This window comes from Tupaia chinensis, unplaced genomic scaffold, assembly GCF_000334495.1.
Source record: "Tupaia chinensis unplaced genomic scaffold, TupChi_1.0 Scaffold000174_1, whole genome shotgun sequence".
Taxonomy (NCBI): Eukaryota; Metazoa; Chordata; class Mammalia; order Scandentia; family Tupaiidae; genus Tupaia; species Tupaia belangeri.
The window spans coordinates 1,641,441-1,651,903 of NW_006159649.1; the positions used below are offsets into that span (position 1 = coordinate 1,641,441).

General features: G+C 37.1%; 1 long non-coding RNA gene across 1 annotated transcript in view; it reads left to right on the top strand.

Moving 5' to 3' along the window:
- The first annotated feature begins 8,827 nt into the window (after positions 1 to 8,827).
- Positions 8,828 to 10,463, top strand: part of LOC102484275 (uncharacterized) — a 9,211-nt gene continuing 7,575 nt past the window's right edge. The window contains exon 1 of the long non-coding RNA XR_334216.1: positions 8,828 to 8,989. This is a non-coding gene — a long non-coding RNA (uncharacterized LOC102484275). The remainder of the gene's footprint in view (positions 8,990 to 10,463) is intronic.

The following is a 10,463-nucleotide window of genomic DNA, read 5'->3' on the forward strand; positions in this document are numbered from 1 at the left end:
AGTATCGCCTCATCTGTGTTTTCAGTAAATCACTCAGCTCCTTGTCAGGTTTGCAGAGGGACAAGTGAGGAAATGAGACTAGCGAAGAGTCTATTGCCCCTAGAAGGTATTGGTATCTCAGACTAACATAGCTCTGAGAAAATGGAGGAGAAAACAATTTCCAACGAGATTTACAGACCTGACAGATTTTCCTAGATGATGGACAGCAAGCAAAAGAAAAAGGGAAGAGAACGTAAGGAACTGAGTAGCCAATTAGGTGATAATATCGTTTACTCGGTTTGAAAAGACATGGTACAAGCACACTTGGAACGATCAAGAGTTGCCTTTTTATTATTTAAATTCTGAAGTGTCTATTAGACATCTGAGACCAGGTTGATTGATATGGAATCTGGAGATGCAAACTGAAAATATCTGGATGTGTTCTCTTGGGGCTGAGGTACCCTGGGGAGGATGTATAGTGAGGATCAAAGGCAGGCACTACATTATGGATACCTTCCAATACATTATAACACAATCAACAAACAAAGACAGGGAACAGCCAACCAAGCTCCGGATAGGGAGGAGACTGAAAAGTCACAATCACCAAGAACCCCAAGAATTCAGGAGTCATCAACTCTGTTGAATATTGCTGAAAAGCCAGGTATGATGGGGCATTAAGTGAGCCTTGAATTTGACATTAAAGGAATTTAATGGTAAGTTAATATGCAATTTTGGTGGCACTCTACGGACATGATCTGGAGTGGAATTGGAAGATGAGTGACTTTTGAAGACAGGGAGGTAGTGACTTTACAATTCTTGAAAAAGTGTGCTGTGAAAAACAGCAGAGAAATGGAAAGGTAGCTGAAGAATCGTTGTGGGTGAAGAGGCTTTCATGGTTTTATATGATTATCGTTTTTTGTACACATTAAAGTTGAAAGAACATGATACTCAAACATGCTTGTATACTAATGATAATCATACAGGAGACATAAAAACAATGGAGATTCGGTGATTTAGGTGAGTAAGAGAATAATTGCTACTATGAGGTCCTTAATAAGAACAAGAGGAAAGGATTCAGAACACAAAGCAATATGTTGGTTCAGAATAGAACTAGGAACTTTTTTTTTCTATTGAAAAAAGCAGAAAGAACAAAGCATGGTCCAGTTGCAGGATACAGGTATTTTGTCTAATAGTTTCTAAATTTAACAAATTCTGAGGTGACAGGAATGGAGTGAGGTGGAGCAGAGAGATCTCGTGTGGGCAGAGGTGGCTGACTGAATTGCAAAGGCCAAGGGAAAAATGAAAATACAAAGCCTGTGTTGAAGATGCAGAGAAAAGTATTGCAAGTGCTAAATATAAACATTTCCTTCTGCTTTTTCTCAACTTGCCATCAAATGTTTCTTTCTTTATTGTCATTTAGTATTGCTCTAAACAAAGGAAATTCGCACTCTTAAATTGGTAACATAAATTTAACCATTCACCTTATGTTACTCAATTACAACCTTGTTTTTTTGTTGTTGGGTTTTTTTTTTTTTTTCATTGTTGTTGTTTTTAATTTGCCAGAGGGCATGTGTGCTCATTGAGAAGGGACGGGAATCTGAGAAACATCTCTCTCCTCTCATCGGGGATGGTCACACCACAATCCTTTTGGCATTTTCCTTCTTTTGAGATTTTGGGCATGCATGCACACATGCCCTGTATGTTTTCCAAGCCAATGGGTCCAGGCCTTGATCCAGGTAGTCAGCCATGTGGGATGCAGCTTCCTTAACTACTAAACAACCAGAAGGCCCACAATTGCAGTTTTAATTAGAAATATATGCCCATGAACTCATTTAGAAAAATACTCAAATTACACAATTTGTATTGCACAGCTAATCTTCAGAGGGTGTCTCAAGTTGGCTCAAACAGACAATGCATGTTAGACTCAGAAAAGTTGGAAGGTAGAAGAGGAGGCCCTGCTAGGCTTGGAACCTACTTGGGGAGTATTCCCAATGGAACTAGAATACCCACTATGCACTGCAGACTTGTATATGTACCTGAACACTCCATCCTGTGACTTGGGGCATGCTGGGCTCCCTTTCTTGCTAGCTGCTAGACAAATATACTGAACCCTGGCTGGGGCTGGCTTTGCCTCCTCTTCCCATATACTGCTGCCACAGCCATGGTGAATGGGCCATATCCAGAGTCAAATTCCTGGACATGCCATGATACACTCAGTACCTGAATCAGAGGCTATCAGGGGTTTCTCTCACTCACACATGGTCTGTATCTGATCTACATTCATAGGCAACTGCCAGCTTAGGGTAGAAACGCTGTCAGCATATCCCATCTCAGGGAAGGAGGGCAACAGTGAATAAAGGCCCCATTCAAGGAACACAATCCAGTCTCTGCTCCACACAGAGTGTACAGGGGGAGAATGGGCAGGGTATGAGATGTCAGGGACAGTAGATGGTCTAGATCCCTAGAAGGCAATAAGTTCCCCAGATGCAAGATCATGCAAAGCCAAGACTCCAAGTGTCAGCAACTATTCTATTATTCCATGGGGTATCACTTACCACACGTAAGTTCTAAGATAACATTAAGAATTTCAAGGCAACAACCACAGATGACCAAAGACTACTAAACAACAGTGTGGGAGGAAGATGAGGAGATGTTGAACCTAAGACTGTATGAGCCCACATTGGTTGTACCCTCATGGAGATGATCATATATACAAGGGCTTGAAAGGGATCACTAAGCTAGTTGCAGGGTATGCTAGCTTAATTTTTGTGAAAGCAAATCATTATCATAGTTTAATTGGGAGATATTTCTCCATAAATCTCTCACAATCCTGCCTATCTCAAAATGGTGTGAGCAGAGGCATTGACTGCCTTTAGTTTCAGACTATTTTTTCAAGGGTATTTGTATAGTAAACAGCCTCGGAAAGTAGAGTTAGGGTCTTCATCAGAAGCAAAGAGGGAGAATACTTCTTACACGTTGTAAAATATTCAAGTTCCCTAAGCTCGGGCTTTTTATCCCCTGTAAGCAGTTCACTATGTGCACAGCTGTCATCTAACTCCCTTCTTGTCCCACTGTCAAAATTGCGGCTTAGATACTTAGAAAAAAAATGCTGTTACTCTGGCTACTAGTCAGACTATCACTCGTCTCTGACCCAAGAATTTTATATCTTGTACAAGCATCCATCAAATATGGCAGGTTAACTTGTTAACCTGCAAGAAAGGCAAAAATAGAGTTCTTGATACTTTTGCTTTACTTCTGTACTCTAATCAAGACTTTCCAGGAATAATTGAATTTGCAAATTATACTCTAAAATTTAGGTCATTATCATTCTCCTTTGAGCAGATCCAGTAAATGCAGGCACACTGTCTGGGAAAATAAGCATTTGGCTTCTAAAACAGTGTTTCACAAAGTGTCTCATAACTGATAATGCTTACACACACGTACGGTCACCCATGGTGATGTAATTCAAAGTAAAGTTGCTTCACTACAAACATTCAAAGATATTTGAATGAAGAAATTTGAAAATATTTTCTTTATATACTCTATGAATAATAATTTTGAGTATATATGTGTAGTGATATGTGTGTATATACATTTGTAAATTAATTAAAGCTTTGTATTGTAATGTATGGTATAAAATAAACAAAAATAAAAATACATAAAATGGCTATAAAAACATGCATACAAGAACTTCTCCATATCTTCTTCCTACCTACTACTGTACCAGCCGTGTACCCTCTGATATGTGCACACCCTATTTGGAGACCATTGCTTTAACTGATGTACCTTACAAACCTATAAAGGGTTAGATGTGCCTAATTCCACTAACACATGAATGCATTTTTGTTTTTGTTTCCCCAAGGAATCTTCTAAAAAGAGTATTTTCTAGAATGTACCTGCAATAGACTAAATGCGACCCCACAAAAGTCATATCTTGAAACCTAATATTCAGAGTGATAGTACGTGGAGATGATCAGGTCATGAAAGTTTAGCCCCAAGAATGAGTTCAGTGGTCTAATGAAAAAATACCCAGAAGACCTCCCTTGGCTCTTCTGCCATGTGAGAACAAAACAAGATGGCCACGAACCTGAAAGTAGGCCATCGCCAGACACAAAATCTACTAGTACCTTAATCTTGTACTTGCCAATGTCCTGAACTGTGAAACATAAATTTCTAATGTTTGTAAGCCACTTCCTCTGTTATTATAGAGTCACAAACAAAATGACACAGATTTATTAGAAATATTTTGAACATTATCTTTAAAATTCAGTATTTTGAAATTTTTAAAGTTTTTTACTAACTGTCAAGAACTATGGAGTATGAGCTAAATTTTTTTGATATGTAAAGTAAATGTTTGTGGAAAAAATGTAAAAATAAATTAGTTAATGAAAAAAAATTCAAATGCAAATAAAAAACTGAAATAATGTTACATGCTAGATAGACAAAGGAGAACTGTAATGTTAAATAAGCTCTGGGGCCAGGCAGTGGCACAGTTCTATATATAAGTTAATCAGTCTATAGTGGTCTATTATAGTAGCCTAAACAAACTTAAACGGTACCTTAAAAATTCTTGTTCAAGTTTCCAGGGGCTTCTAATTGATCTCCCAGAACAATTTCCTTTATTTGGGTTTACATGAATTTACTCAGCAATGCAGTTTCTCTTTATTTCATCTAATCTTCAAAACATCATTGGTTTGTTTATTTGCTTACCTCGTCTGTGACTGTGAGAGACAGAGATAGAGAGACTAAGAGACAGCACTACCAAAATGGTCCTGATACCAGAATCCACTCCCAATCTCAGCGAGCCACAGATCATGGTCACGTGTGTGTCCAGGGTACTCAAGAAGGTTTCCAGACACAGACCTAGAACCTCCTATGAGGGCTAGTCTCACAAAACAGTTCACTTTACCACTGTGCCACTGCCTGGCCCCAGAGCTTATTTTTACATTACAGTTCTCCTTTGTCTATCTAGCATAAAACATTATTTCAGTTTTTTTATTTGCATTTGAATTGGTTTTTTATTAATTAATTTAGTTTTACATTTTTTTCCACAAACATTTACTTTGCATATCAAAAAATTTTAGCTCATACTCCATAGTTCTCGACAGTTGATAAAGAGCTTTCAAAATTCAGGAACCAGCAGTTAGCGTAATGGCTATGTCGCTGGACTCCCACGTAGTCGACCGCGGTTCGTGTCCCGGACCCGGTGGCTTAAAACTCACGCCGGGCGCATGTGCGTGCGTGCCCAAGATCCCGAGAGGAGAATGGAGGAGAAGGGATTGCGGCGTGACCATCCCCCCTGGGCGGGGTGATTTCTCGCTTTCTGTCTCTATGTCTCTCTCTGTCTGTCTGGCGAGCGCACGTGCCCTACAGTGAAAATCTCTCCAAAAAAAAAGAGCTTTCAAAATTTCAAAATACTGAGTTTTAAAAATAATGTTCAAAATATTTTTAATAAATCTGTATAATTTTGTTTGTGACTCTATAACAACAGAGGAAGTATGGTTTTAAATATTTTTGAGAACATATTTACATTATCAACTACTCAAATTGTTGAAAAGCAAAAGCCCACCACACAAGCACACATAAACCTTCTCAATGCAGCCCTGCCTACCAAGTATTCTGTGACATACCATCTTCCAGCAAAGATCAGTCTCTTTTTCTTCCTTCAAAGTCTTTCTTCAAGATAATCCTCTGGTGTGGTTGAATTAGTTTTAAATGCCATACAGATGTAGTGGGATGCTTTGGCCTTAGAGAGGCATAATTTCTTCAGAATGATCAGATATTTTTGGCCCGAAATAAGTAGATGATAGCTTGCTTCAGCTGGACCTTACCAAGTTGTTATGCAAGATAAGAGAATCAGTAATGCCCTTTCCCTCTATTGTTATAAGATTACAGTGCCAAAATACATGATTCCTAGATTATTTAGATTTTGACATTCATCTGGGATTTGGCTTCAGCCTACAGACAAGTTGTTGGCTGATGCAATAATTAAAGAATAAAAGAACAATTCATTATCTCTTTTTCTTCACTACCCCTCTTAGCTAGAAATTTATGTTTTTCAAAGAGATTAAAAATTTTAGATGTATATTAGATATCCTACTGGATTTTAAATTAGCTGTCAAACCAAAAAAAAAAAAATTAAATGTTTCTGAGTCTTATAATGAAATAATATTGAAACCTTATAATATTTAATTTTGCAGAATACATAACTAAATCATTCACCCAGCATAAATTTGCATTGTTTCTGTAATCCAGTGAAATGAGGACAAGACAAAGAAATACATAAACAACAGAATTAGTGCCTTCTTTTACTTGATACACTTCGAATGTTAGCCAGAAAAGGGAGGCATTTTATAAGGTGTTGTGCCAGCTGGAATTGTATTGCCATTCACTCTGTTCCCACCGGAGAGTGTGGATGAGACAGTAATTGATTTCTTCCAAGAGGAACCATCACCCGTGACTCTCACTGTTCTTATACATCATTAGTCAAACAAAGAAAGTGTCCTAATGGGGTTTTAGAGTCTCTTGAACCTAAAAAATGTATTTCCACCTCTTTTAATGATTAATTTCCACAATTGTAGTGACACATCATGTTTTTGTTATTCTCAACTAATTGATGGAGACAGATACAGCAGGAAGTAATATTGAACCAAATCAAAATTAAAAGCCTAGCAAATAAGATATCCCAAATGAAGTATTTTACCACAGGTATAGGTAGGCTTGTGGTGTGGGCATAACAATGTAATTTAAGTACCTTACAGAGGGGGATCTATTGGAAAAATGTTAAAGTTAGATATTTAAATATCTAGTGACTCACATGCTGCAATAATGCAATTCCAAACAGCAGCATTAATACCTCCGATGGGGCGTCTGAAAGGTGACCCTGCCAATAAGAATACTGTTGGAACAGCAGACAGGAAAGTGGATTTAAAAATGGTCGACAGTGAGAATTTTTAGTCCACATCCAAAGTTCTGTCCTGAACTCTTAGGCGCTAAAAGGTATGTTTGGTACATCTTAATTTATCCTAACACTTTTACTGGAACACTGTGGTAAACAACTGAAAAGAATCAGAACAGAGAATATGAGGATAAAAATTCAGTCTCACGTTCAAATAAATGATGGACTTATATTAGGTTCAAATACTTCCTGTTAACCCCAGTAGCACTTCAGAAAGTGGACTGTGAAATCTTACCATCATATTAACATTCTTCCTGTGTGTGTATGTTATTTATTTATTTATTTATTTATTATTTTCAGGAAGGAAGAAAAGTGTGCTATTTATTGCCCTCCCAAAATCACAAATTATTAAAAAAGAATCTCTGGAAGTAAATCCAAACACTTTTACATTTAACAAGTTCCTCTAATGCATGCTAACTTCTGAGAATCCTTAGAGACATTCATATATAGCACATTAGTGACTTCCCTGGATAGAAGTTTATAAATTTTTTAAAGGTTTTTGTCACAGTAGATATGCATTGAGATAATTCTATCTCATGCTAAAGCCAATGTCTTTTTTTAATTTTTTATTATCATCATAATCTTCTTTATATTACATTGGATTACATATAACTTTACAGTGTATTACATTGTTTTTTCAAAAGGGAATGCCATGCATGTAAGTGTATGTTATTTATTTTTGTTTTCTTTTTCTAAATCATGTTTCTGTTGGAACAGTTATAATTTTCTTTCTCAGGTTGCCATTACACTCCAACTTTGGACAGACTTAGTCTAGGATGAAAAATCATGTTCAGCAGAGGCACTTGTCCATAAGTTACGAAGGCAGGGGAAGAAGCCAGTTGTCAGTTGAACAGTAGGGCTCCTTCTATCCCCAGGTATTGATAGCGTAACTAACACCTTAAAGGATTAAGGTTCTATTTCTTGAAGTGTAGAACACAAGCTGTCCTCTTTTTTTTTTTTTCCTTCATACAACTAAGGTGGTAGCTAAATTAATAATTTGATCGCAAGGTATGAAGTTTATTAATAGCACAGAAGAGACAAATAAGCAGAGATTACCAAACTGTGCTAATGGTAGCTAGCAGTAAAGATTAAAACCACCTCCTCTGCACAACTAATTTCAGTGCTGAACATTTGGAGACAGAAGTTACTAATAACAAGTTTTCTCAGTTCTCCCAGAGTGAGAAGCTTCCAAAGCCATGTGAATACTGTGGAAGAGATGAGGGCAGAAGTCAAGGCAAGGAGCCCGTGATTAAACTGACATGACGACTCACAAGCTACAATAATGCAATTCCAAACAGCAGCATTAATAGCCCGGGTGGGGCATCCAAGAGGTAATTCTGCCAATAAGAATACCCAATAGCCTGATTTAAGTTTCCAAATGCGTTTTTTTTTTTTTTTGGAGAGGTTTTTTTGTTTGTTTTTTTTCTCTAGGGCGCATGCGCTCGCCAGACAGAGACAGAAAGTGAGAAATCACCCCCCAGGGGGGATGGCCACACCACAATCCCTTCTCCTCCGTTCTCCTCTCGGGATCTTGGTCACACACACACACATGCCTGGCGTGAGTTCTAAGCCACCAAGTCCGGGATGCGAACCGCGATCGACTATGTGGGAAGCCAGCAACATAGCCATTAAGCTAACTGCTGGTTCCCTCCAAATGCGTTCTTATCGCACCAGAGTGGATCTCTCCCTTTACTGCACCCAGTAACCACAAACAAAAGTTCCTTCCATAGTTCTAGAACATGCTCATGAATGTAGCTCTTAAGTTTGACATTAGCACCATGTTTCCTTATTTGAAAGGGCATTTGAGTAGCCCAAACGGGTCATTATTAATACAGGGTGACCATGTGAGCTAGGCATTTCTAACTTTATGTTTCACCTCAGCGTAACTACTTTTCTGCTGATGAATTAAATAGCAAACTGTTGTTTCAGGTTGTGTTGAAAGGTTGTGCCCTAGAGAGGAATTTCAGAATCACCTTAGTCGACAGAGCTGCATTTCCCAGCCTACATTTGACTGAATGTGATCTGTCCACAAAGTGCTTTGAAAAGAAGACGGTAGGTGATATTTAATAACTAAATAGACAGAGTTATATTGGAGCACTTAGGGCGGGAAACAGAAGAAACATTATGGCCATTTATTGATACTGCCATCAGGCTTTTCTAAAAAATCCTTATATATAAAATATGTTGTCAATAAGAGTGGATTTAATTACTCATTGTTATTAACATAAGCAAAAACCAATCACTTGTGAGAAGATCATTTTAAAATATTATTTTGTCATCAAGTTTTGCATCAGTAGTGTCCTCACTCATTAATTTCTCTTTTTCACATTATTTTTATGGCATTTTAGTCTTTGATATTAATATCTTTAAAGCACCTGATTATTTCCTTTTAAACACATTTAAATTGTCTCCAGTCATACTGATAATGTCAAAAAAAAAAAAAAAAAAAACAGAAAAACCCTCCTGTTGAAGCCAGTCAACCCACAGAAGTATTAAACATAATACATTGTTATGTTAAACTTTTCTGTAATGATATTAAGATATGATCAAAATTAATATTACAGCTCAGTATCCCATGAAATACTGATGTAAAAAGCATGCACAAAAAATACAAACTTATATTCATGTATACACAAAAATTATAAAATAAAGTATATCATACCTTAAAAGAATAATAGATAAGGATTAGTAGTTGAAGTAATGGCTATGTTGCTGGACTCCCATGTAGTCGACACGGTTTGAGTCCCGGACCCGGTGTCAAACTCATAATGGGCGCAGGTGGGTGCGTGCCCAAGATCCCGAGAGGAGACTGGAGGAGAAGAGATTGTGGCCATCCCTCCGGGGGGTGATTTTCTGCTTTCTGTCACTCTGTCTCTCTCTGTCTTTCTGGTGAGCGCACGCACCCTATAGCAAAAACCTCTCAACAAAAGAAAAGAAAAAGAATAAAAAATAAAAATAAGAGCAATTAATCTTAGCAAAGTAAAGATAGTGCAATGCTGAGAATATGATAAAGATCTGAATACTCAGGCACTCGCACATGTAATCCAAAGGGGCAATGTTTGATACCAGCCATATGCTAGTATCAAAATTTGACATATGTGTGATGTTTTTAGCTAGTAATACCATTATTAGGCATTTATCTGATGGAAAGACTGAAATAAAAATATGGATTAATATACACTAATATACAAATAGACTACTGATTGTGGCATTTTATGTAATAATTATAATCTGGAAAATAAAACCTAATTATCCATAAATAAGAAGATTATTACACTATTTATAGAAAAATACTTCACTAGGCAGAAGTTTAAAATGTGAATTAAATAAATGCTCAATATCTCTAAGATGGATTCACTAAGGAAAACAAAGAAATGTTATAAACCAGTAAGAAGTAAGTCAGTGCTTGATACTGTCTGTAGAAAAGTTGTATTTGCTCTTTCCTGAACACTTAAAAATGTAAGGATACACAAAAAAACACTAAAGCCATTACGGTAATTAACATTTATGAACAAGATAGGGAAAG